The sequence below is a fragment of the Vombatus ursinus genome, unplaced genomic scaffold (assembly GCF_900497805.2).
Source record: "Vombatus ursinus unplaced genomic scaffold, bare-nosed wombat genome assembly UNPS02014808.1, whole genome shotgun sequence".
Lineage (NCBI taxonomy): Eukaryota > Metazoa > Chordata > Mammalia > Diprotodontia > Vombatidae > Vombatus > Vombatus ursinus.
In genome coordinates, this window is record NW_020954586.1 from 4,214,858 (window position 1) to 4,221,908 (window position 7,051).

Below are 7,051 nucleotides of genomic sequence, written 5' to 3' on the forward strand. Positions count from 1 at the left end.
TCACAACTCCACCAACAATGCATTAGTGTTCCAATTGTCCCACATCTTCTCCAACATTTACCATTTTCCTGTTTTGTCATGTTGGCCCATCTTGAAGGAGCTTACTTTCTAAAGAAGAAGACCATCCACACAATGGGACCTGTGCGGGGTTGGCATAGGAGTGGCCAAGACAGCACGGATTGGAAATGCTCACCCCGGGCTTGGAGCCTGGCCCAGGACCAGGCAGGGACCCAGGGACTGAAGCCAAGGCTCCCGTGGAAGAAAGTGCAAGGATTGTGTCTAGAAAGAAATGTTTGTGGATTGGTCTGTAAAATGGGAGTAATAACAACGCCTTTCTCCCAGGGCTGTTGTGAGGATCCAAAGAGGTTGGTTGGTTGTTGACCTTCATACTCAAAGAGGACTAAAATGGCATTGCTATGTTGGAGTCAAGGTACAGTGTGTCCCACTGTGGCTCAGCAGACCAATACAAGCTCGGCACTCTCTGCCACAGGTAGGGCACAAATAGGCCACGTGAACATTTAGGGTGGTTCTCTAAATTTGTGTATCTTGCGTTTCTTTTGAGCTTTTTCATTTCTGCTTTACCGATAGAGCACAGCACCTTCTCTGATGAGGTTATGCCATGCTGGGTAGTCCTATGCCAGAGTCTCCCAGATCACACAACCAATCCCAAAGTTCTTCAAAGAGACCTGGAGAGTGTCCTTGTATCACTTCTTTTGATCACCATGTGAACGATACCCTGTGTGAGTTCTCCATAAAATAGTCTTTTAGGCAAGTGAACATTTTGCATTTGAATAATATGACCAGCCCATCAGAATTGTGCTCTCTGCAGCAGAGTTTGAATGCTTGGCACTTCAGCTCGAGAAAGGACCTCAGTGTCTGGTAACTCATCCTGCCAGGTGATCTTCAGAATCTTCCTAAGACAATTCAAATGGAAGCGATTCAGTTTCCTGGTATGGCGCTGGTTGGCTGTCCAGGTTTCACAGGCATACAACAAAGGGGTCAGCACAATAGCTCCGTAGACCTTCAGTTTGGTAGTCAGTCTAATACCCACAGTTTCCTTTGGAGCCTCAAATGGGAAATCCTCCATTTGGTTTTAAAAGCTGCCCATAACTTGGCCCCCTTCTTCCCTTTCCAGCTTCCTCCTCCTCCTCCTCCTCCTCTTTCCGTATATTCTATGACCCAGTGAGTCTGGCCTCCGAGTTGTTCCTCAAACAAGACACTTCACATCCCAGGCATTCTCTCTGACTCCTCTCCACCATGCAATGTGGGCGTCAACCTTATTTTCCATGTGTACATCCCTGGAAAGTATACTGCCAAAGTAAATGACCTTATCCACAGTATTCAAAACTTCTCCATTCGCTGTAACCGATGGTTCCACATACGGATGCTGTGGTGGTGGCTGATGGAGTATCTGGGTTTTCTTGGTGTTAATTGTTAGGCCAAAATGAACACAAGCAGCAAAGAACAGAGCCATGCTCTGCTGCATCTGAGCCTCAGAGGCTATAAAATGCCTTGCAAACCTTTTAAGTGCTTGGTTTTTGTTTCTATGTCCCAGCCCTTAGCATAGAACTGGCACATTGTCAGTGCTTAAGCATTAACTAAGCAACGACTACGTGTCAAAAAAAAAAAAAGATAATCCTTGCCCTCTAGGGGCTTACAGTCTAAGGAGGAGAAAACACACAAACAAACCATATGCCGGTTATATTGGAGCCAAAAAGCATCGCGAAGGCACTGGCATTAAGGTTTCTTGTAGAAGAGGTTTAGCTAGGACTTGAAGGAAGCCAGAGCAAGCAGGAGGCAGAGACAAGGAGAGAGGGAATTCCAGGCATGGTGGAGAGGAGTCAGAGAGAATGCCTGGGATGTGAAGTGTCTTGTTTGAGGAACAACTCGGAGGCCAGACTCACTGGGTCATAGAATCTACGGGAGGAGGAGGAGGAAGACTAGAAAGGGAAGAAGGGGGCCAAGTTACAGGCAGCTTTCAAAACCAGATGGAGGATTTCCTATTTGATCCTGGAGGAGCCAGGGAGTCACTGCGGTTTATTGAATGGGGCGTGACAGGATCAGACCTGGGCTTTAGAAGAATCAGTTTGGTGGCAGAGTGGAGGACAGGATTGAGTGGGGAGAGACTCTTGGCAGGGAGAGCAAGTAGGAGCCCGAGGCAACAGTCTAGGCGGGAGGTGATGAGGACCTGGCCCAGGGCCGCAGCAATGTTAAATGCATTTTCATCCATCCATCCATTCAAATGTGAGCTAAATCAATTCATATGGCACTGCCAAATCCACCAGAAATAGATAGGATCTTATCAATGGAAATGGCAGGAAAGAGGCTACATTAACACCTGCTTTTCTTTGCACCTTCTATTTTGCAGACGAAATCCTTAAAATGTCTTGTCTTCTCCACTAGAATGTGAGCTCCTGGATAGCAGGGACAGTCTCATTTTTATAGATCCAGTGCTTTGGACATTGTTGGTACTGAAAAATTCTTTTTCATTCTTATATTTCAGCAAGCATTTATTAAGTATCTTTTATGTGCCAGACACAGGGCTGGATGCTAAGGACCAAAGACAGAAATGAAATTGTCCCTGCCCTCAGGGAGCTTACATTCTAATGAGGGATGTATGTACACAACTAATGCATAAATATATTTCTCTATATTCTATAATTATGTGTGCATATTTGTGCATACATATGTAAACATATAACATATATTCATATATGCATATAAAATGTATATGGTATAAGTATAACTGCTTGATAGAGAATAATTGGGGAGGTATCATGAGCCCAGCCTTGAAAGGAGCAGATGTGACGAGAAAAACCATTCCAGCATGGAGAGAGGAGATGCAATATCTTGTATTGGGAACAATGAGCAGAGTCTAGGAAGTGGGTAACGTGAAACCAAGAGTGGGAAGTGAGGTTGGAGCCGGATTGAAGGGTCTTCGATGCCAAGCAGAGGAACTTGGATCTTATCGTAGAGGCGGTAGGCAGTCTTCGAAATGTCTTGATCAGGGGCGTTACGTGATCAGACTTGTGTCTGAAGAAAATCGATCTGGCAGCTCCCGTGTAGAGCCTAGATTGGAAAGGGGAAAGGCTAGAGGCAGGGAGCCCAATGAAGAGGCTATAGTAATGGTCCAGGTGGAAGGCAGTGAGGCAATGGTGATGATGTATTCAAGTGGAAGGAAGGAGATGGATGTGAGAGATGGTGTGGAGGTGGAAATGGCAAGTGACTGATTGACTGTAGCGGGTGAGGGACGGGAGAAACAAGAATGGCTCTTAGGTTTCGAACTTCGGTGATCGGAAGGATGGTATTAGTCAGAGGGGAGGGTTGAGGGACATAGACTTTGGGGGAAAGATAGTGATTTCTGTTTTGGACATAATGACTTTGAGATCATCCAGATCAAGATGTCCAGTAGGCAGGTGGTGACATGAGACTGGAGCTCAGAAGAAAGGCTCGGGCTGGATATAGAAATGTGAAATCACCTATATAGAGATAAGAATGAAATCCAGCTGAGGTTTATGAGGGCAAATAGACAGAAAGGAAGGGGGCCCAGGGCTACATCTGCACGTGGAATGCACGTGAAAGGATGCTAACATGCTTTAGCTTGCACTATTGTGAAAAACTGTGTTTTCCTCTCTGGTGCCAGAGAGAATTGTGTCTGGGACGCAGAACCATGGACAAGGCCTCAGAAGAGGTCGATTCTTTCCCAGTTGCATCACCGTGGAAGGCCAAGTCTATTCAATTATCTACAGGAAAGTCACAAGCCATACACCAGCTTAGGGAGCCCTCTGTCACTCACAAAGCATTTGGAACCTTTAAATTCAACTCTCTCCCCTATCATTAGGGGGAAGGAAATTCAGAATTTGGAGAAACTGAAGTCAACATGAAATTCATTCATCAAATACAGTGTAGGGAACCTCAAGATCCTTCTGAGAAGAGACTCCATCCCATTACCCTCTTACTACCAACCAAGTGATTCCTCCTTAGGAGAAAAATGGGTTGGATATATACCAAAGTAATCATATTTTTGAAATATATTTGCTATTTTTGAAATGGCAAGAAAGTGGAAGTAAGCCAGATGCTAAACAACCTGGGAATGGCTGAAAAGATAGGAGAGTGTGAATATCCTGGAATATATTCACCCTCTGAGAAAGGACAAATGCCAAGAATTCAGAGAAATATGGGAAGATTTATATGAACCGATGCAGAGGGAAGAACATAGAACCAGGAAAACATTATACAGGACGACAATAATGGAAATGCACCACCAAAAGGTGGCTGAATTCAGTTTAAATGTCATGAACAATATTAGCTCCGGAGGACAGAGGAGGAACCATTCTTTTTTCTCCTCTTTAGAGAAGATGAGGGTTGGGTGATAGGTTGGGATGGACAGGTGCAGAGCACAGCAAACAGGGACAAATGCTGTTGGCTGTTCTTCTTTTTCCCAAAGGAGGGTTGTCTGGTGGGGAGAGGACAAGAAAGGATCATAACAGAGATATAGACCTAGAAGGGAACGTGTTCATCCAATAAGCGTTTATTGAGTTCCTACTATGTGCCAGGCATTGAGCTAGGTGGCAGGAGAGACAAAAATAACAATCAAATAGTTCCTGCCCTCAAGGAGTTTACATTCCACCCTAGAGGTGATCTAGTTCAACCCTTTCCCCCTCATTTTATAGAGGAAGGAAACTGAGGCCCACAGAGATTCAAGGACTTACGTAAGGTCATACAGGTAAGATAGAAGAGCCAGGATTTGGATGGCCATCAAAATCCAGCCCTCTTTGTACCATACCACAGTCTAGCAGAAAATGATGGAGACATTAAAAAAATAAGGACATTGACAAAACTTCCAAAATCAAGAACCCCTGGACCATTCTGTCCTTTCTAAAGAAACATGTAGGTTGAATAAATAAAGACAGCTGTCCAGATATTCATGGGATGTTTTTTACATTTTCCAAACTATTGAGGACAAGTACATTACAATGATGGACTCCCTTCATTTAGTTACATAAATAAAATTTTTATAAATATCTCTTTATAAACAATATAAATAGCTTTACAACATAAATACATTTATGCATGACATGAATTTACAAACAGCGAGGTTCGATATATCGCTGGCCTCGTCAGGCTCGGAAAAACGGTTTCTTGTCTTCGTGTCTCCATAAAGTGGGGGGCAGGGTAGGAGGGTGTTTCATGTATATAATATATATAATATATAATCTATAACTTTTATTTTTAATTTTGAGAAAAACAACAAGAACCCAACAACATAAGAACACCCCTCCCCAAACAATAACCAAACAGCTGGTGGTGTCTCCCTACACCGGAAACAAAACCCCAAAGGAATGTCAAAGCCACAACTGTTGGAGGTGCTTGCAGATGTTTCGGGGCAGGTGACCGAGGATGCTTTCAGCGAGCCGAGCCAGCAGTGCCTGGTCCTGAAACACACAAATTCCATTCGATTCAGTGATCATTGATTACAGTTCCTCTGGTGCCAAGCCCACACAAAGAAAAGTCCCTGTCCCCAACCAAGGAGCTTCCGTTGCATAAGGAGAGAGGGCATGTATGAAGATAAGGGAATACAACGTATTCCGAAAGTAAGTGTCCTGTAGAAAAGCGCAGAGAAATTCATTTAGAGCCTTCTCAGCTAACCCACGGGGACCACCCTGACTACAGGAGTGGGGAACCTGTGGCCTCGAGGCCACATGTGGCCCTCTAGGTCCTCAAGTGCGGCCCTTTGACTGAGTCCAAGTTTTACAGAGCAAATCCTTTTATGAAGGGGGGTTTGTTCCGTGAAGCTGGGATTCAGTCAAAGGGCTGCAGCTTCCCCACCCCTGCATCACACCATGTGAGTCATAGACTTAGAGATATAAGGGATCCTCTTATCTGACAGACTGAAGAAACTGAGGCTTAGGAGATTTCATAGGATCACAGCTCCGTACCTGGAAGGGACCTCAGAGGACATTTAGTCCATTTAGTCCACTCTCCTCATTTTACAGAAGAGGGTAAGTAAGCACCAGAGGCAGGATTTGAACCCAGGTTCTTTGACTCTAATCCCATTTCTCTTTCCATGGCGCCATAAGGGTTTACAAAACACTTTTCTCATAGCCCCCTTCTTTGCAGATGATGAAGCCAAGTCATGAGCCCAAGGTCACCAAAGGTCACCCAGCTACTGGGAAATCCAGGAGTCAGGGCCTCTCCCGTGACCAAGACGGACCTTCTGTGAATGGACAACATTGGATGCTTTTCATCCGCCCAGGCCCTGCTGATAGAGGGCTCTGGGACTCCTGGACATGTTGGTCTGAACCCTCGGGTGCTGCAAAGAAGTCAGGGCAATAAAGTTTTGCTGGGTCTACACATCACTGCAGCAGAGAGTTCAGGTACGGGCTTGCTCACTCCCCAGTTGTGTGACCCTAGTTAAGTCATTTAACCTTTTTTGGACATCAGTTTCTTTCTGTACAAAACGAGGGCATTGGGACTAGATGACCCTGTAGGATCCTTCCATTTCCAAAGGGACGATCCCTTCATCCTGCGATCTGTAAAACAGATGAGAGTTCTCCCACAACCCACCTCACAACTGGGAAACCAGAAGCAGGAGTGTCTGGAGGGGCAGAACAAAGCACCCCTTCAGGCCTTTGGACACCTCGGGGTGACCGGGCAGAGAATCTGGGACTCCACTCAGGTGGAGAGCTCTTTCAGCCTAGGCAGACCTCACCCCATCTGTGACTTCAGTCACTAGTCTGAGAGTTGCCTGGGAGTTCAGAGAGGTTCATCGGTCACCCAAGATCACACAGCTAGGAATGGTCAGAGGTAGGACTGAACCAAACCTTCCAGCCACAGTGCCTCCCTCGTTACCTGGCAGTTCTCATAAAAAACAAACAAAATGTCAGTTCCTTGAGGTCAAGGACTGTTTTGCCTTTAAAAAATATTTTTTTTCCCAATGAAGACCTAGGCTCACAAAGAAGGATGGACCAAAGATATAGAGCTGAAAGGGACCTTAGAGGCTCTCTAGTTCAACCCTCTCATTTCACAGATGAGGAAACTGAGGGTCACA

General features: G+C 45.3%; 1 protein-coding gene across 1 annotated transcript in view; it reads right to left on the reverse strand.

The window, feature by feature from the left end:
• Nucleotides 1-5,083: 5,083 nt before the first annotated feature.
• The window catches only part of NPPC (natriuretic peptide C), a 6,043-nt gene continuing 4,075 nt past the window's right edge, over nucleotides 5,084-7,051 (reverse strand). Inside the window, exon 3 of the mRNA XM_027875232.1 lies at nucleotides 5,084-5,435. The gene's annotated coding sequence lies outside the window, so the exon portion shown is untranslated. The remainder of the gene's footprint in view (nucleotides 5,436-7,051) is intronic.